General features: G+C 46.8%; 1 pseudogene; it reads right to left on the minus strand.

The window, feature by feature from the left end:
* Positions 1–8,573: 8,573 nt before the first annotated feature.
* LOC119961258 lies at positions 8,574–27,041 on the minus strand (annotated as a pseudogene).
* Positions 27,042–27,457: the final 416 nt, after the last annotated feature.

The raw sequence follows: 27,457 nt of genomic DNA on the forward strand, positions 1-27,457 counted from the left end.
AGGTTAATAACAGACAAATTCTGTCCTCTCCCCGATCCGATTAGCGTTTCCAATGAGTGGATTCTGTGGAATGGAATGTCTGATCAGCGTTTCCACGGTGACCTGTCTGCAGTGAAGGACTGTCTTATCAGCGTTTCCATGGTTACCTGTCTGCAGTGAAGGAATGTCTTATCAGCGTTTCCATGGTGACCTGTCTGCAGTGAAGCGCCTACTTGAGTTTCTAACTCAGACTAAACTTCTCTCTCCCACAACACACATCATATCAGACATTGGATGTCAATATATTTCAGCCATGTTATGTTAATGTCTCCAAAACCCTAAAAGGAGTTCAGATACACAAATGTTTAAATGTGGGAGGACAAGTTGATAAAGTGTTTAAAAAACACATGGGATCCAAGGTTTAATAATTCTGGGTGTGGAGTACAAAAGGACAGAGGTCATGTAAACCTGGACAAATCATTGGTTGGGCTGCAGTTGGAATATTTGATCAGGTTTTGGGGATCTTACACCAGGAAGGATGTCAAGGCCATGGAGAGGGTGTAGAAGAGATTCACAGAGCTGATCCCAGGGAAGAGAGGCTTTAGTTACCAGGAGGGATTAGAGAAACTGGGGCTCTTTTCATTCGAACAGAGGCTGACTGGAGATCAGAGGGAGGGGGTTTTGATTCCGCCCTTGGGTGACTGTGTTGAGTTTGCACTTTCTCCCCGTGTCTGCGTGGGTTCCTTCCGGGTGCTCCAGTTTCCTCCCACACTCCAAAGACGCGCAGCCTTGGTGGATTGGCCATTCTAAAAGATTTCCCCTGAGTGTCCAAAGGTTAGGTGGGTTTCTGGGGATCGGGTAGAGGAGTGGTCCTGAGTGGGGTGCCGTATTGGAGGGTCGATGCAAACTTGATGGGCCGAATGGCCTCGTTCTGCACTGAAGGGATTCGATGGAACAGAAAAAGGTTCACATGAAATATCAATCAGACTGTACAACAATGTTCAGGACTCTCACTGGCCCGCGTGGGGTGGGGTGGGGGGGAGGGTGCGGTGTGTGTGTGGTGGTTGGGGGGGGGGGGGCAATGGAAGAACTGGTGATGGTTTCTCTTATCTCTGAATGAAATGTTATTTTTTAAGTGATGGGTGTCTGTACTGGAAAATCTGAGTACCAAGTGCCGATTTGAACCATTCTCCAATCAGTTACAGCACAGCTCCCTCTACATTGCCCCATGAAACACTCCCAAGGCTGATACAAAATGGTGTTAGATGCAGAGTAAATCTCCCTCCATACTGTCCTCATCAAACACTCCCACAATAGGTACAGTACAAGTTTGGATACAATGTATATCCTCCTCTGCACTGTCCCCATCAAACACTCCCAGGACAGGTACAGCACAGGGTTAGACACAGAAGATATCCCTTTGTACATTGTCCCAGTCAAACACTCCCAGGACAGATACAGCACGGGGTTAGATACTGAGTAAAGCTCCAGTTACACTCTTATAATCAAACACTGCCAGGTGCAGATACACAGGCAGGTTAGCAAAACCATCCCTGATGCCAAGGCTTGGAGAGACAGGATGGAAGGTTTGGGAAGCTGGGACTATTAAAATTTGGTTTTTGGATCGCAGATTACCCACAAAGTGGAGTGGGGGAATGGGGTTAGATCCAGCTTAAAGCACATCAAGGTAGATGAATCCCCAGAAACTGATGAATTATATCCCAGGACGTTGTGGGAGGCTAGGAGGAGGCAGGGGGGGGGGGCTCCCCAGCAGAGATATTTGAATCGTCGACAGCCACAGGTGAGATGTCTGAAGATTGGAGGGTAACAAATGTTGTGCCTTTGTTTAAGGAAGGCCGCAGGGAAAAGCCTGGGAACTACAGACCGGTGAACCTAACATCCATGGTGGATAAGTTGTTAGAAGGTATTCTGAGAAACAGGATCTACAGGCATTTAGAGAGGCAATGACTGATTAGGGACAGTCAGCACGGCTTTGAGAGTAGAAAATCATGTCTCACAAATTTGGTTGAGTTTTTTAAATAGGTAACCAACAAGGTAGATGAGGGCAGTGCAGTCGATGTTGTCGACATGGACTTCAACAAGGCGTTTGTCAAGATACCGCATGGTAGGTTGCTGCATAAGGTTAAATCTCACGGGATCCAGGATGAGGTTGCCAATTGGATACAAAACTGGCTTAACGACAGAAGAGAAAGAGCGGTTGTAGAGGGTTGTCTTTCAAACTGGAGGCTGGTGACCAGCGGTGTTCCTCAGGGATCAGTGCTGGGTCCAATATTATTTGTTGTTTATATTAATGCTTTGGATGAGAATGTAGGAGGCATTGTTAGTAAGTTTACAAATGACACCAAGATTGGTGGCATAATGACCAGTGAAGGTTATTTAGGATTGCAACAGAACTCGATCAATTGGGCCAGTGGGCCGATGAATGGCAGATGGGAGTTTAATTTTGATAAGTGTGAGGTGATAATCGGGGCAGGACCTACTCAGTTAATGGTAGAACAAAGAGATCTAGGAGTAAAGGTTCATAGCTTCTTGAAAATGGAGTCACAGGTGGACAGGGTGATGAAGAAGGCATTCGGCATACTTGGTTTCATTAGTCAGAGCATTGAATACAGGAGTTGGGACGTCTTGCTGAAGTTGTATAATACATTAATAAGACCACACTTGGAATACTGTGTATAGTTCTGGTCCTCTTATAGAAAGGATATTATTAAACTAGAAAGAGTGCAGAAAAGATTTACTTGTATGTGACCAGGACTTGATGGTTTGGGTTGAGAGGCTGGATAGACTGGGACCTTTTTCCCTGGAGTGCAGGAGGATTCGGGTGATCTTATGGAGGTCTGTAAAATAATGAGGGGCACAGATAAGGTAGATAGTCAACATCTTTTCCCAAAGGTAGAGGAGTCTAGAACGAGAGGGCATAGGTTTGAGGTGAGAGATATAAAAGGGTCCAGAGGGGCATTTTGTTCACACAGAGGGTGGTGAGTGTCTGGAACAAGCTGCCAGATGCAGTAATAGAGGTGGGTACAACGTTGCTTTTAAAAAGCATTTCAACAGTTATACGTATGGGAAAGCTGGGTACAGATGGTTATGGGCGAAATGCGGGAAATTGGGACTAGCTTAGTGGTAAAAACCGGGCGGTAGGGACAAGTTGGGCCTGTTTTCATGCTGTAAACCTCTATGACTCTATCCAACTGCAGCAAAACATCCCTACATTTATATTAGATTTCATTTGCAATAAACAATAATATTCCATTGACCTTCCTGATCACTTGCTGTACCTGCAGACTAACGTGAGATTGGGCACCCCGATCCCTCTGTACCTCAGAGTTCTGCAATCTCTCTCCATTTAAATAATATTGTTTTATTTAATACTTCCTGACAAAGTGGACAATTGGCATTTTCCCAAGTTTGCTCCATCTGTCAGATTTTTGCCCACTCACTTAACCTGTTTGTAGTCCTTTGCAGTCCTTAAATCCACTTCGCAAATTACTTTCCTGACCTGTCTTTGAGTCCATCCGAAAATTTAGCCGCCAGACATTCAATCCCAGTCATCCAACACATTCATACAGATTGTAAATGGTTGGGAGCCCAGCACTGATCCTGGTGACATTCCACTTGTCACATCTTACCCACTCAGAAATGACCCATTTATACCTACTGGCTGCTTCCTGTTCGCTAACCAATCCTCTATTCATGCTGATACCTGTACCAGCCCGTACCAGCCTCCCCGAACAGGTGCCGGAATGTGGCGACTAGGGGCTTTTCACAGTAACTTCATTGAAGCCTACTCGTGACAATAAGCAATTTTCATTTCATTTCCTTTTCGATATGTTACTCCCCACAAAAAGAGCTCTTATTTTGTGGAATAACCTTTGATATGGCACCTTGGGAAATACCTTCTGGAAATCCAGATAAAGCACATCTACAGGTTCCCCTTTATTGACATCTGTTGTTACTTCCTCAGAGAACCTTGATAAATTAGTCAATCACGATTGAGTCTCTGAACTCCATTTTCAATCACTGTGTCAAAAGAAAAATCAAATCTCCTCTACCCCTCTGCCAATTACCTCAGATGGACTCACTTTCTGTTAAAGAGCCTGTCAACCCCTCTCACCCACTTTCCCGAAAGTGAACATATTTAATCAGGAAAAGCCCAACAAATTCAAATATTTTCCTGTTCAAAATTTGACAAAACAGAACATGGTTAAAAAAACTAACAGAACATTTATTGAGGATCAAAGACAACCAGAGTGACAGAATGTTCACAATGTCCTGGGTCCCAAATGGTTTCCCTTTGGCTCCTCTGTACTCTGTTCCCATGACTCCCCGCTTTGGACACGGGGCACTGAACCCTGGGGGTCACTTTATCGCCAGCCTCTGTCACCCCCCGACCCCGAAACCTGATTGGTTGGAGGTCCAGTTCCCAGTTTAGCACAAGGCTAAATCGCTGGCTTTGAAAGCAGACCAAGGCAGGCCAGCAGCACGGTTCAATTCCAGTACCAGCCTCCCCGAACAGGCGCCGGGATGTGGCGACTCGGGGCTTTTCACAGTAACTTAATTTGAAGTCTACCTGTGACAATAAGCGATTTTCATTTCATTTCATTTCAGTCAGGCCTCCAACACCTTCCTGTCTCTATTAGCGACGCCCATGGCAGTTTCCCAACTGGGGAACAGGCTCCGTTATTCTCAGCTAAATTCAGCCCTCAGCTCCATCACCTGGCTGTCATTGACACGAGCAATAGAGACAGAAAGGTGCCCGAGGCTCAAATAGGGAGTCAAAACTTGTGGATTAGGATCTCCGTAAAGGTCAGCAACTTCATAGAAAATATCAAATTCCCAGTCAACAAATTAAAAGGATCAGACGGCAGGACTTCAAGTTTTATGACTTTTAATGCAACAAACAAACCAGAAGCTACTTTAACTTGGAAAACTACACAGTAAACTACAAACTAGAACTTTGCCCTGTTAAATAACCTGGAATCACACTCCACGGTTATAGTTACTCTGTCCTGGAAGTCGAAACTGAATTGTCTCAGAACCTGTCCAAAGTGATGATTCATTCCCGAGGAAAGAACTGCTGTTCGTAGTATATATAAATGATTTGGAGGAAAATGTAACTGGTCTGATTAGTAAGTTTGCAGACGACACAAAGGTTGGTGGAATTGCGGATAGCGATGAGGACTGTCAGAGGATACAGCAGGATTTAGATCATTTGGAGACTTGGGCGGAGAGATGGCAGATGGAGTTTAATCCGGACAAATGTGAGGTAATGCATTTTGGAAGGTCTAATGCAGGTAGGGAATATACAGTGAATGGTAGAACCCTCAAGAGTATTGAAAGTCAGAGAGATCTAGGTGTACAGGTACACAGGTCACTGAAAGGGGCAACACAGGTGGAGAAGGTAGTCAAGAAGTATGCTTGCTTCATGGAATGAAGGCATGATTGCCTTCATTGGCCGGTGCACTGAGTATAAGAATTGGCAAGTCATGTTGCAGCTGTATAGAACCTTAGTTCGGCCACACTTGGAGTATGGTGTTCAATTCTGGTCGCCACACTACCAGAAGGATGTGGAGGCTTTAGAGAGGGTGCAGAAGAGATTTACCAGGATGTTGCCTGGTATGGAGGGCATTAGCTATGAGTAGCGGTTGAATAAACTTGGTTTGTTATCACTGGAATGACGGAGGTTGAGTGTCGACCTGATAGAGGTCTACAAAGTTATTAGTGGCATAGACAGAGTGGATAGTCAGACGTTTTACTCCAGGGTAGAGGGTTCAATTACTGGGGGGCATAGATCTAAGGTGTGAGGGGCAAGGTTTAGAGGAGATGTAGGAGGCAAGTTCTTTCCCCACAGAGGGTATTGGGTGCCTGGAACTCGCTGCCGGAGGAGTTGGTGGAAGCAGGGATGATAGTGACGTTTAAGGGGCATCTTGACAAATACATGAATAGGATGGGAATAGAGGGATACGGACCCAGGAAGTGCAGAAGATTGCAGTTTAGTCGGGCAGCATGGTCGGCACGGGCTTGGAGGGCCGAAGGGCCTGTTCCTGTGCTGTACTTTTCTTTGTTCTTTGATTTACTTCAGTTCTTCAACCAACACACCGAAGAAAAAAAGGGAGAATAGAATAGAATGTGAACTAGCAAAATACATAAAAATGGACAGTAAAAGTTTCTGTGGCTACGTAAAAAGGAAATGTTTGGCTCAAAGCTTTGTCCATTCCAGATAGAGTCAGGAGAATTTAGAATGAGGAATGGAGATCTCTACAGCCACCTCGTTCAACTCTGGGATGTGGATCACCAGCTTTTGGGGATTTATTCACTTTCAGCCCCATTAATTTCTCCAGGTCGACTTTTTCACCAATACTAATCTCTGCGAGTCCCTTGGTTCTCTGTTGTTTTGGGGACAATTTCTGTATCTTCCTCTGTGAAGACAGACTCACTTTGTTTAGTTTCTCTGCCATTTCCTTACTCCCCATTATAAACTCTCCTGTCTCTGCCTGGAATGGACCCACATTGGTCTTTGCTAATCTTTTCCTTTTCACATTCCTGTCAAAGCTTTTCCAGTCGGTTTTTATGTTTCTCACCAGTTTGCTCTCATCAGTTTCTTGGTCCTCCTTTGCTGAATTCCAATGGATCTTGTGGAATCTTTAACTTTTCTTGTGAGCCAAGGTTACATTACTTTTCCTGTTGGATTTCTGTTCCCTAAAGGAATCGGTATTTGTTGTATATATGTGAAATTAAAGTCACAAAAATCCCAGAGGACCATAGGCTTCTCTCCTCTTTGACATGATGTGGAGATGCCAGCATTGGACTGGGGTGAGCACAGTAAGAAGTCTTACAACACCAGGTTAAAGTCCAACAGGTTTGTTTCAAACACAAGCTTTTGGAGCGCAGCTCCTTCCTCTGGTGAATGGAGAGGTATGTTCCAGAAACATTTATATAGACAAAGTCAGAGATGCTGGACAATGCTTGGAATGCGAGCATTTGCAGGTAATCAAATCATGACAGATCCAGGGAGAGGGATAATCACAGGTTAAAGAGGTGTGAATTGACTCAAGCCAGAACAGTTGGTAGGATTTTGCAAGTCCAGGCCAGATGGTGGGGGGTGGATGTAATGCAACATGAATCCAAGATCCGGTTGAGGCCGCACTCATGCGTGCAGAACTTAGCTATAAGTTTTTGCTCGGTAATTCTGCGTTGTCGCGTGTCCTGAAGACCACCTTGGAGAATGCTTACCCGGAGATCAGAGGCTGAATGCCCTTGACTGCTGAAGTGTTCCCCGACTGGAAGGGAACATTCCTGCCTGGTGATTGTCGCATGATGCCCGTTCATTCGTTGTCGCAGTGTCTGCATGGTCTTACCAATGTACCACGCTTCGGGACATCCTTTCCTGGAGCGTAAGAGGTAGACTACATTGGTCGAGTCGCACGAGTATGTGCCGCGTACCAGGTGGGTGGTGTTACCACGTGCAATGGTGGTATCCGAGTCGATGATCTGGCATGTCTTGCAGAGATTGCCCTGGCAGGGTTGTGTGGAGTCGTGGTCACTGTTCTGAAGGCTGGGTAATTTGCTGCAAACAATGGTTTGTTTGAGGTTGTGCGGTTGTTTGAAGGCCAGTAGTGGGTGTGTGGGGATGCCCTTGGCAAGATGTTCATCTTCATTGATGATGTGTTGAAGGCTGCGAAGAAGATGTCGTAGTTTCTCCGCCCCAGGAAAGTACTGGACGATGAAGGGTACTCTGTCAGTGGTGTCCCGTGTTTGTCGTCTGAGGAGGTCGGTGCGGTTTTTTGCTGTGGCGCTTTGGAACTGTCGATCGATGAGTCGAGCGCCATATCCCGTTCGTACGAGAGCATCTGTATGTGTCTGTTACGCTCCTCCTCGTCTGAGCAGATCCTGTGTTTACGGAGGGCTTGTCCATAGGGGATGGCTTCTTTAATGTGTTTCGGATGAAAGCTGGAGAAGTGGAGCATCGTGAGGTTGTCTGTGGGCTTGCTGTAAAGCGAAGTGCTAAGGTTGACAGAGAGAGAGCTGACTGGAGGTGATTTAACCCGAGGGTCAGCACACCTCAGGCGAGGGGCCTGGTTGAGAAGGTCGGGCCCTCATGAATAAACTCAGCCAGTACGGGAGTTGAATCCTCACTGTTGGCCTTGATCTGCATCACAAACAGTCAGTCCAGCCAACTGAGCTGAACCGACCCCCTGATAAATATGTAATTATTCCTTGAATATTAGGTATTCCCTGTACCAATCAGTTTCCCAGTCACCTCAAACAACTTGCCCCTCATACCCTGATAGTTTTCTTCTGTGAGGAACACCCAGATAAATTAAAGAAAAGAACCAGGTAACCACCAGGGCCCATCTCCATGGCAACATGGCTTTGGGGGGTGTTCCAAACAGAAATAGGAACTAAATATCTTCAAACTTCCAAACACCCTTTCACTCGGAGATCCTTGTGCAATTTGAAGCCAGGTATTAGCAACAAAGCTCAAAGAGCATCAGCCCACTGGAGGCAAAGCTGGTGAGACCGGCCAGTCCAGCAGAAAGAAACCCTCCGACCATCCCCACTTGACCACCTGTCAGAATGAACAAAATGCAGTCCTGGCTGCAGAGCAGAAACAATAACAGCAGAATCCAACCCCTGTAATCAATTGTGAAATTGTTGGTGTCACAGCAGGAGCGGTGCAACATGCAATCCCATCTCACATTGTGGGGTGGACAGCGTCTCCCCAGTGTGAACTCGCTGGTGTGTCCGCAGATGAGATAACTGAGTAAATCCTTTCCCACACTGAGAGCAGGTGAATGGCCTCTCCCCAGTGTGAACTCGCTGGTGTGTCCGCAGGTCGGATAACTGAGTGAATCCCTTCCCACACTGAGAACAGGTGAATGGCCTCTTCCCCAGTGTGAACTCGCTGGTGTGTCCTGCAGGTCGAGATAACTGAGTGAATCCCTTCCCACACTGAGAGCAGGTGAATGGCCTCTCCCCAGTGTGGACCCGCTGGTGTCTCCGCAGGTGAGATAACCGAGTGAGTCCCTTCCCACACTGAGAGCAGGTGAACCGTGTTTCCCCAGTGTGAATTCGCTGGTGTGTCTTCAGGGTGGATAACTGAGTGAATCCCTTCCCACACTGAGAGCAGGTGAATGGCCTCTCCCCAGCGTGAATTCGCTGGTGTGTCTGCAGGCCGGATGGACTGAGTGAATCCCTTCCCACACTGAGAGCAGGTGAATGGCCTCTCCACAGCGTGAATTCGCTGGTGCGTCTGCAGGCCGGATGGCTGAGTGAATCCCTTCCCACACTGAGAGCAGGTGAATGGCCTCTCCACAGTGTGAATTCGCTGGTGCGTCTGCAGGCCGGATGGCTGAGTGAATCCCTTCCCACACTGAGAGCAGGTGAATGGCTTCTCCCCAGTGTGAATTCGCTGGTGTGTCTTCAGGGTGGATAACTCAGTAAATCCTTTCCCACACTGAGAGCAGGTGAATGGCCTCACTCCAGCGTGAACTCGCTGGTGAATGCGCAGGTGCGTTATCTGAGTGAATCCCTTCCCACACGGAGAGCAGGTGAATGGCCTCTCCCCAGTGTGTACTCGCTGGTGCCTCAATAGGTGGGACGAATCACAGAATCCTTTCCCACACTGAGAGCAGGTGAATGGCCTCTCCCCAGTGTGAACTCGTTGGTGTGCCTGATGGTTAGATAATTGACTGAATCTCTTCCCACACTGAGAGCAGGTGAACGGCCTCTCCCCAGTGTGACTGCGTCGATGAATCTCCAGCTCAGATGGGGCTCTGAATCCCTTCCCACAGTCCCTACATTTCCACTGTTTCTCCATGTTGTGGGTCTCCTCGTGTCTCTCCAAGTTGGATGATCAATTGAAGCCTCTTCCACAGACAGAACACGTCTCTCCCTGGTGTGAATGTTATGTTTATTCAGGCTGTGTAACTGGTTAAAACTCTTTCCATAGTAAGTTCACTGATACTGGCTGTGCAGAGTCTGCGCGTTCTCCCCGTGTCTGCGTCAGTTTCCTCCGGGCGCTCCGGTTTCCTTCCACAGTCCAAAGATGTGCAGGTTAGGAGGATTGACCATGCTAAATTGCCCTTTGTGTCGAAATAGGTTGGGAGGGGTTATTGGGTTACGGTGATAGGGTGGAGGTGTGGGCTTCGGCAGGCTGATCTTTCCAAGGGATGGTGCAGACTCAATGGTCCAAACGGCCTCCTTCTGCACTGTAAATTCTGGGAGTCTATGAACTCTCTCACTCGGGTGTGTGTTGTGTGGGTCTCGGTGCTTTTCCAGTCACACTGATGTTTCCACAGTCAGTTCACTGGAACACTCTCACTTGGGTGTGTGTTGTGTGGGTCTCGGTGCTTTTCCATCCACACTGATGTTTGAAATCTTTAGGTGACAGTTCGGGCAAACATTTCTCCTTCTGGATTGAAAGGCCGATGATATTCAGGTTCCAAGGAATCGAGTGACTGTCAGATCGAGACGAGACCTTTGAGATTTCTGTCTGTAATTCCTCCTCATCTAATATCCTGTAAAAACAATTTACAAAATTCATCATTGCCAGCACAGGGCAGAAACTTAGAACAGACAATTCTTGTTTCTATGTCACATTTTTTCCTCTCTCTTATTTCCCGAAAGCTGTAAATCTCCATCCCACACACTCTCCCTCCATTCTCACTCTGCTGTATCTAATATTCACCCTCCCTATTCTCCTGAAGGTGCTGATTCAGGCTGATTGACAGATCCAAGCTCACAGCTTCCTGTCCAGGAGATCATAATAAATACTAGCTGCAGTCGGCCATTCGGCTCATCGATCCGGAACCATTCAATGGGATCATTGGCCGATCTACCTCAGCACCGTTTTCCCACACTATCCCCCATATCCCTCGACATCTTCAATATCTAGAAACCTATTAGTCTGTGTCTTGAACATATTTGGTGACTGAAGTTCCAGAATTCAAAAGCTTCACCACATCCTCGAGTAAAGATCCCTCCTCATCTCAGCTTTCTCTCCATTTTCCTGCCAGTTCCCCATAACCCTCGACACTTATTGAAATGCATTCATTCTTTTGTCACCTCAAACCTTAGCTACACAATGTTCCCCTTGCCGGCCTCTCAGATTCAACTCCACACAAGGTCATGTCAAAATCTGCTGCCTGTGGGCGTATTCACACTAATACCTGTTCACCCAACACCAGGAGTAACCAAATCCACTGGAGAAAAGGGGACATCTTGGGGTGGGAGGTGTTGATGTGGGAATGGAAAAAACCTGTTGAGACTGAAGATTGTGGAAATTGGAGACATGTGGGAGTATCAGGGGTATCAAGTGCACATAATTTACATGGTGGAGGAGGAGGCCCAAGAGTTGTCCTGCATCACAGCTTGGTCTGGCAACTGCTCGGTCCAGGTCACAAAAAACTGCAGCGTTTGATGAACTCAGCCCAATGCATCACACAAGCTTGCCACCCCCACACTGATTCTGTCTACACCTCCCGCTGCCTCAGGAAGGCAGACAGCATTATCAGAGACCCATCCCACCCAGGCATTGCCTTCTTCCAGATCCTTCCATCAGACAGAAGTTTGAAGACCCGCACATCCAGACATAGGAGCAGCTTCTTCCCCACAGGTACAAGACTCCTCAACGACACCCTTCAGAGTGATCTGTTCCCTGTGAGAACACTATTCACGACGCCCTATGCTGCTTTTGCTCATGTATTTGCTTTGTTTGCCCCCTTGTTCCACACTGTAACTAATCACTGTTTGTCGATGTACAATTTGTGAATCTTCTCTGTTGATTATTCTTTTGTCTACTATGTATGTACTGTGTACGTTCCCTCGGTCGCAGAAAAATACTTTTCACTTTGGTACATGTGACAATAAATCAAATCAAAAATATGCCCTTGTAACATTCCATATATAAAATATTTGACTTACACTCTGCCTGTTCTCCCCACCAACAGTATGCACACAGCTCCCTTGGATCTTAGGCTGCTCCCAGACACTCCATGCTGGTCCCCAACATATAATGTCAATATCCCCTCCCCTCACAGTCAGAAGCATATTGCCCTCACCATCATTCCCACTCAGGTCACTCTCATCAAACTTCCTCCCCAACTCAGTCAGAAGCCCTTCACTCAACTCCACCCCCTCCCCATCTCACTCAGGTTCCTCTCTTCAGACCTCCTTCCCCACTCACTCCAACTACCCCTGCTCACTAACAATCTACTTTCCCCAACCTCCCCTCTGCATACTCAGTCCCTGCGGCTGTGATCATTTCGATCCGAAACATTAATTGTTTCTCTCCTCAGAAGCTGAAAGACCCGCTCATTCATCCACATTTTATGTCTTTCCGATTTCCAGCATCCGCAGTATTTTGCTCTAATTTGAACCTTCAGACCTCCTCCCACCCAGTCAGCTCAGTGGAATTTCCTCCAGCTGTTTTGTTTGGAGTGTTGTCACCATCCGGGTCACTAGGACCCTGAGGCCCCGCCCACTAGTCCGCCCAAATCCGCGCATGCGCTCCGCTGCCCGCAGAAACAAGATGGCGGCCATTAACTCGGGCCTGTTCCCGGGAAAAAGCCCTGGAGCATAAAGCAGGAGACCGGCAGGCTCCTGTCGGGGCTTGCAGCCTGCACCAGGTGTTTATGAAGTCTCCGCTCCTTCCCCAACCGAACACCCGACTCCATTCCTCCCTCCGCCCCAGCGACCCTCACCTGTCAACCTGTCAAAAAAAGCCTCTCCCGCACTTGCAGGGCTCGGAGTAAAGTGACACTGCGCATGCTCCAGATACAGCATTGCGCCTGCGTACTGGGCTCCTGTGGAGTGATCAGGGCAGATTCACAAACGCTGGGTATGTTGGGTAATAACAGCATCATTGAAACTCCGAATAGGTAGTCGAAGATATATTTTGTTGCCTCGTTAAATAAAACGCAAATTCGTGCAAATGGGTGTTGTGATATGTTCTATTTCCCAAAGTGATTTAAATGGCTGTTCTAAACAAAAGCAAATTGCTGCAATCTGAAACTAAAAGAGAAAATGTTGGAAAATCTCAGCAGGTCTGGCAGCATCTGTAAGGAGAAAAAAGAGCCCAGATACCTCTTTGTCAAAGCTAACAGCCGTTGAAAGTGGGAGATACTTATACTGTAGGGTGAGAGAATGAAAGATGAGTCATAGCCACAGAAACCAAGGGAAAAGAGAGCTAAACACAGCTCCAGGGTCCCAGGTTCGATTCCCGGCTGGGTCACTGTCTGTGTGGAGTCTGCACGTCCTCCCCCTGTGTGCGTGGGTTTCCTCCGGGTGCTCCGGTTTCCTCCCACAGTCCAAATATGTGCGGGTTAGGTGGATTGGCCATGCTAAATTGCCCGTAGTGTCCTAATAAAAGTAAGGTTAAGGGGGGGGGGGGTTGTTGGGTTACGGGTATAGGGTGGATACGTGGGTTTGAGTAGGGTGATCATGGCTCGGCACAACATTGAGGGCTGAAGGTCCTGTTCTGTGCTGTACTGTTCTATGTTCTATGTTCTAAAATGTGCAGGTCAGGTGGATTGGTTATGCTAAATTACCCCTTGGTGTCCAAAAGGTTAGTCGGGTTTATTGTCACGTGTACCAAGGTACAGTGAAAAGTATTTTTCTGCGAGCAGCTCAACAGATCATTAAGTACATGAAAAGAAAAGGGAAATAAAAGAAAATACATAATACGGTAACATAAGGTACACAATGTAACTACATAAACACCGTAAGAAGTCTTACAACACCAGGTTAAAGTCCAACAGGTTTGTTTCAAACACGAGCTTTCGGAGCACGGCTCCTTCTTCAGGTGATCGGCATCGGCATCAGATGAAGCATACAGGGGTGTAGTGTTACTGAGGTCAGTCCATAAGAGGGTCGTTTAGGAGTCTGGTAACAGCGGGAAAGGGGGGATCAGATAGTGGGACAGAGTGGGGGGAAATATATGTAAAGAAAGACAAATAAATAAAAGGTAAAAGACAGTTCAAATGAAATGGAATGAAAATAAAGGGGTCAAGGTGGGCTCGAGCTAATCATCTGAAGTTGTTGAATTCAATGTTGAGACCGGAACGGCTGTAGCCGTAGCTGCCCAACTGGAAGATGAGATGCTGTTCCTCCAGTTTGCTTTGAGCTTCGCTGGAACATTGCAGCAGGCCAAGGACAGGCATGTGGGCATGGGAACAGGGTCTTGTGTTAAAATGGCAATCAACGGAAAGGTCAGGGACCTGAATGCGCACAGAGTGAAGATCTACATTTGGTCTCTCTGACATAGAGGAGACCACATTGGAAGCAGTGAATGCAATAGACCAAATTGAAAGAGGTGCATGTGAAACGCTGCTTAAACCTGGAATTAATGTTTTGGGCCTGGGATGTTAAGCATGGAAGAGGTAAAAGGGCAGGTGTTGCACCTTCTGCGATTGCATGGGAAGGTGCCATAGGTGATGGGAGAGGTGGGTATTGTGGAGGAGTGGACTAGATTATCTTGGAGGGAACGGTCTTTGTGGAATGCTGACAGAGGGAGTGAATGGGAAGATGTGTTTGGTGGTGACATCATGTTGAAGTTGGCGAAAATGGCAGAGGATTATGCTTTGTATACGGAGGGTGGTGGGGTGAAATGTGAGAATGAGGGGGATTCTATCCTTGTTCTTGGAGGGAGGGGACGGGGTGAGGGTAGTGGTGTGGGAGATGGACCGCGCACTGTTGAGGGCCCTGACTACAGCTGTAGGTGATGAATCATGGTTGAGGAAGAAGGAACACATTTGAAGCACCACTTTGGTAAGTGGCATCATCGGAACAAATGCGACAGAGGCGGAGGAGCTGAGAGAAAGGGAGGGAGTCCTTACAGGGTGTAGGGTGCGAAGATAGCTGTGGGAGTCAGTGGGATTGTAATAGATATTAGTAGATAGTCTATTGCCAGAAATGGAGCTAGCAAGGTCAAGGAAGGGAAGGGAGGGGAGGAGCCTAAGATGGACCAGTTGAAAGTGATGAAGCGGTGGAAACTGGAAGCAAAGTTGATGAATATTTTCCAGTTCCGGACGACAGCATAAATCAGCACCAAAATAGTCATCAATGTACCGGTAAAGGGGTTATGGGAGGTGACCCGGGTAGGCCTGGAACAAGGAATGTTCCACATACCCCAATGCGCCAACCTGCCGCCCCGGAATTCAATTTAATAATAATCTTTATTATTGTCATAAGTAGGCTAACGCCAACAGTGCAATGAAGTGACTGTGAAAATCCCCTAATCGCCACATTCTGGTGCCTGTTCAGGTACACAGATGGAGAGTTCAGAATGTCCAATTCACCTCACAAGCATGTCTTTCAGGAATTATGGGAGGAAACTGGAGCACCTGGAGGAAACCCAGACAGCTGCAGAGAGAATATGCAGACTCCGCACAGACCAGTGACCGAAGCTGGGAATCGAACCTGGGACCCTGGCGCTGTGAACAGTGATAATTGCTGTGCTGCAAACAGTGAGAGATAATGAATTTCAGTGAAAACAAGACAAGGGAATGAACTATAAATAGAATGATACTGAGAACATAGAGCAACAGAGAGGCATTGGAGTCCCTATCCACATGTAGCTGGATAGATCGATCAGGCAGCCAAGAATCCTTTCTTGGATGAGGCCTGGAATATAAAAGCAAGGAGATTATGCTGAGAAGCATGCTGGTCACTGCATTAATGTACTGAGTCATGATTCATTAATTAGTATAAACCTGAATCAATTTGATTATTTATATAATTGCAGTTAGTGTTTTGTTGATCAAATCAAGAGGATAAGTTGAAGCTGAATGACAAGTGATTGGAGCAGTGAAAAAGTCTGAATTCTTCAGTAAGTTAAAATCCAATCTGTTTAGGTAATAAGATTGAAGAAAATCATTTCAGTTAATTCCTGATAAAAATAACGTGACTTCAGGCAAATGGAATGAGCTGATTGGTGAGTGGTTGATGAATCTTTATTTATTTTAACCTCCAGTTTATTGTTGCTTCAGTCAGTTAATAATGGAATAAATAAAGGCAAAATCAGGCCATCCCAGTCCTGCGGCAATGACAGGGTATCCCAGTCCTGTGGCAATGACAGGCCATCCCAGCCCTGTGGCAATGACAGGGCATCCCAGTCCCTTGGCAATGACAGGCCATCCCAGTCCTGTGGCAATGACAGGGCATCCCAGTCCTGTGGCAATGACAGGGCATCCCAGTCCTGTGGCAATGACAGGGCATCCCAGTCCTGTGGCAATGACTGGGCATCCCAGTCCCTTGGCAATGACAGGCCATCCCAGTCCTGTGGCAATGACAGGGCATCCCAGTCCTGTGGCAGTGACAGGCCATCCCAGTCCTGTGGCAATGACAGGGCATCCCAGTCCTGTGGCAATGACTGGCCATCCCAGTCCTGTGGCAATGACAGACCATCCCAGTCCTGTGGCAATGACAGACCATCCCAGTCCTGTGGCAATGACAGGGCATTCCAGTCCTGTGGCAATGACAGGGCATCCCAGTCCTGTGGCAATGACAGGCCATCCCAGTCCTGTGGCATTGACAGGCCAACCCAGTCCCTTGGCAATGACAGGCCATCCCAGTCCTGTGGCAATGACTGGCCATCCCAGTCCTGTGGCAATGACAGGCCATCCCAGTCCTGTGGCAATGACAGGCCATCCCAGTCCCTTGGCAATGACAGGGCATCCCAGTCCTGTGGCAATGACAGGGCATCCCAGTCCTGTGGCAATGACAGGCCATCCCAGTCCCTTGGCAATGACAGGGCATCCCAGTCCTGTGGCAATGACAGGGCATCCCAGTCCCTTGGCAATGACAGGGCATCCCAGTCCTGTGGCAATGACAGGGCATCCCAGTCCTGTGGCAATGACAGGCCATCCCAGTCCTGTGGCAATGACAGGCCATCCCAGTCCTGTGGCAATGACAGGGCATCCCAGTCCTGTGGCAATGACAGGCCATCCCAATCCTGTGGGGAGCACATCCTGGTCACGGCATTCATCAATTATAAAGTGAGACGATTCATTAATTATCACAAAACTGAAATAATCTGATCATCGTTCAGAGAATTACAGTTTGCGGTCCGTTAATCAAATCCAGGGGATAAAGATGAAGTTGGCATTGTAAGAGTAAAGACGTCTGAATTTTTAGTCAATTAATCATTTGAGAGGTTTAGATATTAACAATTACCAAAAACGGGTGGCATGATGGCACACTGGTTAGCACTGCTGCCTGAAGGTGCTGAGGACCTGGTTTTGATCATGGCCCTGGATCACTGTCTGTGTGGAGTTTTCACATTCTCCCTGTGTCTGCATGTGTCTTACCCCTACAACCCAAAGATGTGCAGGGTAGGTGAATCCCTGCTAAATTGTCCCTTAATTGGAAAAAAAAGAATTGGATACTTTAAATTTATTTTAAAAAACAATTATCAAAACATTTCAGTTAATTCAGGATAAAAGGTGACTTCAGCTCAATTGAAGAAACTGATTGCTGAGAAGCTGATGAATATTTATTTATTTTAATCTTAAATTTATTTTGCTTAAGTCAACTAATCACATAACTAAAGACCTGGCCGGGGATTCCAGTCCTGCTCCACGTGGGAAAGCCAGGATACTTATCATGTCCAGAACAATCACAAGTGCAGGAAGTGACATCAGCTGGAGCAGCAGGAAGCAAAGGGCAGTGGTGGAGAGGTATGTTTGTGATTGGTGGAGTATTTCCAGTGGGATTTTAGATTTCCTAGGTCACGATTCCATGCTTCTTGAGTTCTATATCAATGCTTTAGACTTTAACATGGGGACAGGATTAAGTAATTTGCGGTCTTTTTGACAGTGAGAAAGAAAGCTGCAGACTTTTATTATTCATTTATGGGAAGTGGACTTCACTGGTTGGGCCAGCATTTATTGCCCATCCCTAGTTGCCCTTCAGAACGTGGCGGGGAGTTTCCTTCTTGAACCACTGCAGTGCTTCAGGTGTAGGTACACCCACTGTGCTGTTAGGGAGAGAGTTCAAGGATTTTCTCCCAGCGACAGGAAGAAACGGTGATATATTTCCCAGTCAGGGTCATGAGTGACTTGGAGGGGAGTCTCCAGGTGGTGGGGTTCCCAGTGATCTGCTGCTCTTGGCCTTCTAGATGGTAATGGTCATTGGTTTGGAAGTTACTGACTAAAGAACATTGGTGAGTTACTGCAGTGCACCTTGTAGGTGGAACACATGGCTGCCACTGTTCGTCAATGATGGATGGTTTGAATGTTTGTGGAAGAGGGAGCAATCAAGCGGGCTGATTTGGCTGGATGGTGTTAAGCTTCTTGAGTGTTGTTGGAGCTGTACTCCAGGCAGGTGAAGAGTATTCCATTACACTCCTGACTTGTGCCTTTTAGATGGTTGACAGACTTTGAGGGGTCAGGAGATGAGTTACTCACTGTAGGATTCCTAACCTTTAACCTGCCCTGGTAGCCGCAGTATTAATATGGCTAGTCCAGTTCAGTTTCTGATCAATGGCACCCCCCCCCCCCCAACCCCCCCTCACCGTCTCCCAGCCCAGGATTGTTGATAGCGGGGGATTCAGCGATGGTAATGTCATTAAATGATGGATAGATCCTCTCTTGTAGGAGATAAAGAACAAGAACAAAGAAAATTACAGCACAGGAACAGGCCCTTCGGCCCTCCCAGCCTGCGCTGATCCAGATCCTGTTTCCTATTTTCCAAGGATCTACTTCCCTCTGTTCCCCGCCGCCATTGCCTGGCACTTGTGTGGCACGAATATAGCTTGCCACTTATCAGCCCAAGTCTGGATATTGTCCCGGTCTTGCTGCATTTAGACATGGACTGCTTCATTATCTGAGGGTTGGCGAATGGTGCTGAACATTGTGCAGTCATCCACAAATGTCCCCACTTCTGACCTTACGCTGAAGGCAGGTCATTGATGAAGCAGCTGAAGATGGTTGGGCTTGGGACACTACCTTGAGGAACGCCTGCAGTGATGTCCTGGAGCTGAAGTGTTTGGCCTCCAACCACCACAACCATCTTCCTTTGTGCCAGATACGACTCCAACCAGCGGAGAGTTTTCACCGATTCCCATTGACTCCAGATTAGCTGGGGCTCCTGGATGCCATACTCGGTCAAGTGCTGCCTTGATGTCAAGGGCAGACACTCTCACCTCACCTCTGGCATTCAGCGCTTTTGTCCATGTTTGAACCAAGGCTGTAATGACTGCAGGAAGACATCAATAGACTGATCAGTCGGCCAGAAAAGTAGCAAACTGAGGTCAATCCAGAGAAGCGCGGGATAATAAATACATTTGGGGAGGACAAACACAACAAAGGGAAAGAATATGAATGGTATGATAGTGAGGTTTGGAGGGACAGAGGGGCATTAGAGTGCATGTTCACAGATCCCTGAAGGTGACAGGAGAGGTAGATACGGTGATTGGAAAGGCAGAGAGGATACTTTGTTATTCACGGGGACAGAGAGTACTAGAGCTGGGAATATTCCCGGCAATTTCTATTGGAGGGAAGACCTGAAACCCCTCTCTCCACAGATGCTGCCAGAGCTGCTGAGTATTTCCAGCATTTTCTGTTTTTATTATAAGATCGGGGAGGTTATACTGGAGCTGTCCAAAAGACTAGTTAAACCACAGCTGCATTACTGAGTACAGTTCTGGTCACCACATTACAGGAAGGATGTGTTCTTCCCAGAGAGGATGCAGAGGAGATTGACCAGGATGTCGACACAAATGGAGAATTTTAACAATGAGGAAAGATTGGAGAGGCCGAGGTGGTTTTCTGTGGAACAGAGAACGCTGAGGAGAGATTAATTGAGGTGTTTAACATTCTGAGGGGCCCGGATAGAATGGATAAGAAGGATCTATTTCATTAACAGATCAATAACCAAGGGGTTTAGATTTAAAGTAATTCGCAGAGGATTGGGAGTGGAAGGGGGCTAATGGATCTCTGTGTCTATTCGGAACCCTGGATATGCGTTATCCCTTCTCAGCTCCCAAATAACAGAGATCAAGTCTGTGCTTTTTGGCAAAGTCCAGTTGAACTTTGTCAGCTGTGCCACTGGAAAACTTGTTTTTAATACAAAATTTAGAAAGAACTCGCCCTGCAGCAAGCTAGTCAGATTAATTGTCTTTAGCGAATACAGAAGTTGAGTTTTCATTCAAATCATAATACACCAGATAAAATAACTGGGTAATTTTTTTGAATAAATTTAGAGTACCCAATTATTTTTTCCAATTAAGGGGCAATTTAGCATGGCCAATCCGCCTACCCTGCACATCTTTGGATTGTGGGGGTGAAACCCACGCAAACACGGGGAGAATGTGCAAACTCCACACGGACAGTGACCCAGGGCCGGGATTCGAACCCAGGTCCTCAGCGCGGTAGGCAGCAATGCTAACCACTGTGCCACCATGCTGACCTAATAACTGGGTAATTGTGATTAGCAAAGCGAGCAGCAAAGGTTTCAGAAATATTGATGGAGTGATCAAGAAGAGAAACAGAACAGAGCAACAGAAGCACTTTTTCATTCCGGTAAGTGATTCTTCAGAGAATTGTTATCTCAAAGTCTGACCTTGTTTTACTGGGGCTGGTTTTGCACAGTGGGCTAAATAGCTGTCTTGCAATGCAGAACAATACCAGGAGCACGGGTTCGATTCCCGTACCTGCCTCTCCAAACAGGTGCTGGAATGTGGCGACCAGGGGCTTTTCACAGTAACTTCATTGAAGCCTACTTGTGACAATAAACGATTAGTATTATTATTACTACTGATTGACTTTAACTAATTTATAATTTACTCAATTCGACCAAAGTGTCTGTCCATCAATTTACGATTACAAGATATAGGTATTTGAATATGTTGGTGGAATTTTCCCATTCCATCGCTTGACAATTTTCCAAACTATCGACACCTGCATCTCAACATTAATTAGAAAAAACACAGCATTCAGGGCATTATGACCTCAGACTGTCTATTACCATGGAAACAGGACTGCCCGTGCTGGAAAAGCAGCAGCAGACAATGGGGTCTTTTAGCTAGTTGGCGTCACTGACCTTGCTTGTCACAAGCAATTTGCAAATGTTAAAATCTATGTTTAATGAAAGAAAACTAAAGTATATGATCTGGATTAACGCTACCCCAAGGATAGCGAGCCCAGAGCCCAGTTCCACCCTGGCACCGACCACCTTGGACAAGGTCCCCACCACCCCCTTCCAGAACCCCTCCAATGTGAGTGATTCGCCGGGCCTCCCAAACACCTCCCACACCTGTCCTCGTCCCCAAAGAACCGGCTCAGCCTGGCTCCAGTCATGTGCGCCCTATGCAGCACCTTCAGCTGAATTAAGCTGAGCCGTGTGCAAGAAGAGGACAAATTCACCCTCCCCAGGGCGTCTGCCCACGTCCCCTCATCGATCTTCTCCCCTAGCTCCTCCTCCCACTTTGCTTTCAGCTCCTCCACCGAGGCCTCCCCCCCCCCCCCCTCCTGCATCACCTGATAAATTGCCGAGATCTTACCCTCACCGACCCACGTCCCCGAGAGCACCCTATCCTGCACTCCCCTTGGCGGCAATAGCAGAAATTCCACCACCTGCCGCTTAACAAACGCCCTAATGGATTACCCTTAATGGGTTTCCAGCTATGGTTGCACTCAAATAATGCTTAATATGCTGAATGAGTTCTCATTTAACCTTTTTACCATTATCATCTATATCTAACTAGAAAAGCTAATTTTTATCAGTCCCCCCTTTTTATTCTTCCAAAGATTAATAAGATGAATCAAAATAACGCATAGAAATTAAGGAAGAAATGTGACAGGATAGAAGTAAGCGTGGGGAGGAACTCATTCACATTGTCTTGAATAGTTCACTTGTTTGAGAACAGCCTTCAACACTGGAGCGGACAAAGCTTTGCAAGCGTTACAAGCATTCTGGAAGTATTTTATTCAAAAAAGTAATTATACGGTACAATGACAATTCAGTAATAATGGAAATTGATAATATGATTGCAGTAATAATTGGGTAATAATGCAATAATGCAGAAATAACAGTTCAATAGTAGGAGCCTTGTTCAATGTCATGGGCTGATGGTGCAGTTTGACCACTATGAACCACTTTGATTGTTGGGGCATTATGGGTAGCCATACATTGGCCAATGCATCTGATTGGCAAGATCACTACCTAAATGACAAGCCCAAAAATAAAAAATAAGAGAAATCCCTGAATGATGGAAATTCCTGTGCCACCCACCCGTCCAGAGAGCCATCCCCAAAGAGTGGTGTCAGAGGGTTGGTAAAGTTTCCTAACTTCTTCTTGAATATGTGGTGACAAGCTTTTGATTTCTTCTGAATTATCTGGGACATAGGTGAAACACTCTGCACCAATCAGGGCACCGGTGCCACCTTTTTCGGTGAGCAAATAGTCAAGTGCCATCCGATTCTGTAAAGCCACAGTTGGAATGGCTAGCGTCTCAGCTGAAATGGTACTTCGGGCTCGGGCAGTGTCATTGGCTGTTTTCTCAAACTCTGCAGCCAATTTAATATATTCTCTGGTCAATACGAGACGCCATAGGCAGGGATGAGAGTAGAAAAGAATTTCTCAGCCCCTGTGATCTCATGTTTAGACCCCTTGATGATAGTGGTAGGTTGATATTTCTCAAACTGTGGGATGAGAGGTCCATGTTTTGAGTCTGCGTTTATAGCATCGGCTAGGGAAAGGGAATGGGAATGGCGGATAAAGGTGAGAATGAATCCTAAATAGCACTCTCCTCTCCAGCTCACTGGGAGCCAAGATTATGCAGTATTACAGCAGATGTAATAGGTGCCATTATAGGTAGAACATTGGGCAACCACTTGTTGGGACCAACTTCTGTAAAATTTGTCCCATCGGTGTGATTAGGTAGCCCTTTAAAGTCGATGGGATTCTCTTGATGTCCCTGGACCACTACCTTTCTTGTGTCATGAGTGCACATTTTACTGGCACTCACATCCAAATAATATTCACATTTACTGTATCCAGCATTCCATGCTCTATGATTATAGCTGATTAAACATATGGTCCCAGTATGATTATGACCAGTTGGGAAGGTTACTTGGGGTGGTTTCTGTTTCTGATCATAGACATGTTGATACCATCCCTTGAAAGTGTTTAGTGGGCAGCCTGCAGATCGCCATCTCTTAACCTCATGGTTTATCATTTCTTTGGTTCTGGTGTCTCCACATTGGGGAAGGGTATAGTCGGGATTTTGGAAAATGTGCCTTTCTGCCATTTGGGATAAAGCAAAAGGAACAGGCTGTAGTGGGATACCTGCTTGGGAATTGGTAGGGATAGAAGAACAGACCCAGCACTTAGAGACGTTAAAGTCTCTGACATAGGTATAGGACATGTAAAGGAACGTGTTAACATTGAACTCCTGGATAAGGCCTGCTGGGCCAAACATGGAACTGAAAATCTATATTATGGCAAACATTTTTACAGATTCTGATTTTGGAACGTGCGCTTCACATGTGACGTGTGAATCCATGATTTATTTCCTTGGAGTTTCACGGCTGACTGGGTTGTGAGTAATATCTGGTAGGGGCCTTCCCACTTGGCTGCGAACGGTTCATGCTGAATTTGTTTTCTGTAAACGGATTTGCCGGGCACCAAGTCGTGCCCCCGCCCCCCCTCAGGAGGATCGCCCCACGCCGCCGACACCTGACAGCATTTGTTAAGTTTGACAATAACTGAGTAAAGCATCACTCATCAGATGAAAATCTGCCTTTCTTAAGTCAATAGTTCCTGGCAGGGACATGGCCAGTGATGAGATCAAATGGGCTTCGGCCTGTGGTTCTGTTTGGGGTTGCTCTGAAACTGCACAAAACTAGTGGCAAGGCTTGAATCCAATTCCTGCCTTCTTGGTTGTATTTGGACAGTCGTTCTTTTAAAATCTGATTCATGTGTTCCACTTGTCCTGATGGTTCTGGATGATAAGGGCAATGTAGATTCCAATCAATGTTCAGTAACCTGCACACCTCCTGGCAAACAGCACCTGTAACGTGGGTTCCATTGTCTGAGTCAATGCTAGCTGGTACTCCCCATCTGGGAATATCGTCTTTGTGTAGGACTTTGGCTGTATGGGTGGCTGTAGCCCTCCTGGCTGGAGCAGCCTTTACTGATCTCGAGAACGTATCCACTATTACAAGGACATCAGTGTATCTTTGACATGCAGGAAGGGTGATGTAATCGACATGTATGTTCTGGAATGGTCCTGCAGGGGCAGGAGCTTTTTGCTGAGGCATTGATGTTATAGAATCCTAAGTTGTTCTTTTGACAGGTTGCACAGTGGTTCGTTACCAATGGTGTATGTTTTTTGAATCCCGTGCCACACCAACTTTTCTGGAATCGAGTCATCATCTGTCCTGGGGCTAAATGTCCCCATGAATGGATCTGTTGGGCCAGAAATGGCATCAGTGCCTGTGGTGCAACTGGTTTATCCGTCTGAACTTGTCTCCAAATATCATCATACCACTGGATACCCGAGTCTAACCATGACCATTTCTCTTCTTGTGTAGAGACATGTTGCATTTCACGTAGATCTTGTAATAAATCGGTCACTCCCAATTTGTAGATGTGTCTTGTTTCTGCTGAAGAATCCCACTGGGAGGCAGCTTCCTTTGCTACTCGGTCTGCAAGGGTGTTTCCTTGTGCTTCTATAGTGTTGTCTTCAGTATGGGCCTTGCACTTTAGAATGGATACTTCTTTTGGCAAAGCTGTTGCTTCCAGGACGTCATCATTTCAGTGGTGGGAGTTTAGGACTCGCTGTCTGATGGGGTCATAGAAGCAGAAACCCCGATCAGTTTAAAATAAACGTCTTGGATATCCAATTGAAGGACTGGGACATACAGGGCAATCGACTGAGATCTGCAAAATGGGATTAAGCTGAATAGCTCCACTGCAGCCAGCACACACACAATGGGCCAAATGGCCTCTCTCTGTACCAGAACTTTGAGGTTTTTACTCTGAGAGTTGGAGTTTGTTTCTGATGATAATAACCTCTAAGGGACTGGAGTTTAACATTCTAGGATATTGGTGAAATAAATCAGCTGCTTTAAACACGTTGTAGATTTTTGTCTTTCCCGCCTGAGTGTTTAACATCACCTGGGACAATCTCACCTCATAGAATCAGAGAATTTACAGTGCAGGAGGAGGCCATTCAGCCCATCGAGTATGTGCCAGCATAACATTTCAACCTCATCTGCACATCTTTGGACTGTGGCAGGAAAGTGGAGCACCCAGAGGAAACCCACAAAGACACGGGGAGATCTTGCAGACTCTGCACAGACCCAAGCTGGGAATCGAACCCGGGTCCCTGGTGCTGTGAACCAACAGTGATACCCACTGTGCTACCCTTGCATCCAAGCTCCCGGATTGTCTGTCGTTCTCTCCATGTGAGATTCTGTTTTTCTCTTGTATTTCACTGTGACAGAGCAGAGACCTGATTGAAGGGATTCAAACATGGGTATTCTGGGAAAGATGGGCAAGGATTTGGGAGGTGGCAATATGTTCAAAGAGTTTGGGGAGGAGAGGGAGGTTGAAGATGGGGCAGTAATTTGTAAGGATGGCAGGGTCAAGGGTTTGTTTTATTGTGGAGAGGGTGATGATGGCAGATTTGAAGGACAGAGGGACAGTACCTGAAGAGAGAGAAATGTTGACAATATCCATGGACACAGGGTAGTTGGCCTATCAGTAGCTCAGTGGGAATAGGGTCGATGTAGCAGGAGCTGGGTCTCATGGACAAGATGAGCTCTGAGAGGGCATGAGGGGAGATGGGAGAGAAACTAGAGAAAGATGTGGGTTCAGGGCTTGGGAAAGGATGAGATTTAGAGACAGTTTGATCCGGTGGGCTCGTGGAAGGGAGGGAAGCAGCAGAGGCAGCTGATCGGATTGACTCAATCTCAGTCACAAGAAGCTCCACAAGCTCCTCACACTTCTTGTTGGAGGTGAGGATGGAAGAGACAGGGGAGAGCGAGAGTATTTCAAAAGGAACTAACTTGTGTCAGAGATATTAAAAAGTTTCAACACACTGCGCATTTAACACAAATCTAATTTATTTGACTTTTAGGCAGAATATGAGCCCCTGTAAATGGGCTGGAGTTTGTTATCAGCAGAAAGAGACCCAAATGAACGTGGTTCAGTCCTGAATGTGAGTAAACAGCAAAATTCATTCACCGTGGTTTGTGGCCTCGTTGGTGTCGCAGTAGGGAGGATGACTGAGTGAATCCCTTCCCACACACAGAGCAGGTGAACGGTCTCTCTCCAGTGTGAATTCGCTGGTGATTCAGCAGACTGGATGACTGAGTGAATCCCTTCCCACACTCGGAGCAGGTGAATAGCCCCTCCCCAGTGTGAATTCGCTGATGTACAGTGAGCTGAGTTGATTCTCTGAATCCAGTCCCACAGTGAGAGCACCTAAACGGTCTCTCGTCAGTGTGAACACGTTGATGGAGCATCAGTTCCCCAGAACTTTTAAAGCATTTCCCGCAGTCTGGACATTGGAACGGTCTCTCCCCAGTGTGCATTCGCTGGTGCTTCTGCAGGTCGGAAGATTGAGTGAATCCTTTCCCACACTTGGAGCAGGTGAATGGCCTCTCCCCAGTGTGAATTTGCTGGTGTCTCAGCAGGTTGGATACCTGAGTGAATCCCTTCCCACACTTGGAGCAGTTGAATGGCCTCTCCCCAGTGTGAATTCGCTGGTGTATCAGCAGATTGGTTGAATTAATGAATCCCTTCCCACACTGAGAGCAGGTGAACGGCCTCTCCCCAGTGTGAACTCGCTGGTGTTTTTGCAGGTTGGATACCTGAGTGAATCCCTTCCCACACTTGGAGCAGGTGAATGGTCTCTCCCCAGTATGACTGCGTTGATGAGTTTCGAGCTTGGATGGGGAGGTGAATCCTTTCCCACAGTCTGCACATTTCCATGGTTTCTCCTCGGTGTGACTGCATTTGTGGCTTGTGAGGCCTGATGATTGACTGAATCCTTGTCCACACACACAACACGTGTATGGTTTCTCTCCACTGTGAACGATGCTTTTTCGTTCCATGTTCAAAATCTGCTGATATTCAGGATACGATGAATTGAGGACTCTGTCAGATCCTGATGTGATGCTTGGTTTGAGTTTCCGGACTTTGAAGCCTCCCCTTCGAACACCCTGTGAAACGGATTCAAAACAGTAAATAGGGAGTGAGAGAGAACCCACAAAGGCAGGTTGTGAAACTGAATGAATCTGGTCATTTGTGGGGTCAACACTGGGAAAAGAAGTGGCCATGAAAACTGCTGGATTGTTATAAAACCCAACTGGCCTCTTTGGGAGGAGAGAGAAAGAGGTGAAGAGGGATTTTGTACATCTACAAGACATCAAGAGAGTAGTTGGCAAAGCAAATTTGATCTTGAGCTTCATAAACAGTAATAATGAAACCAAAACTATGCTTCTGG

The sequence above is a fragment of the Scyliorhinus canicula genome, unplaced genomic scaffold (assembly GCF_902713615.1).
Source record: "Scyliorhinus canicula unplaced genomic scaffold, sScyCan1.1, whole genome shotgun sequence".
Lineage (NCBI taxonomy): Eukaryota > Metazoa > Chordata > Chondrichthyes > Carcharhiniformes > Scyliorhinidae > Scyliorhinus > Scyliorhinus canicula.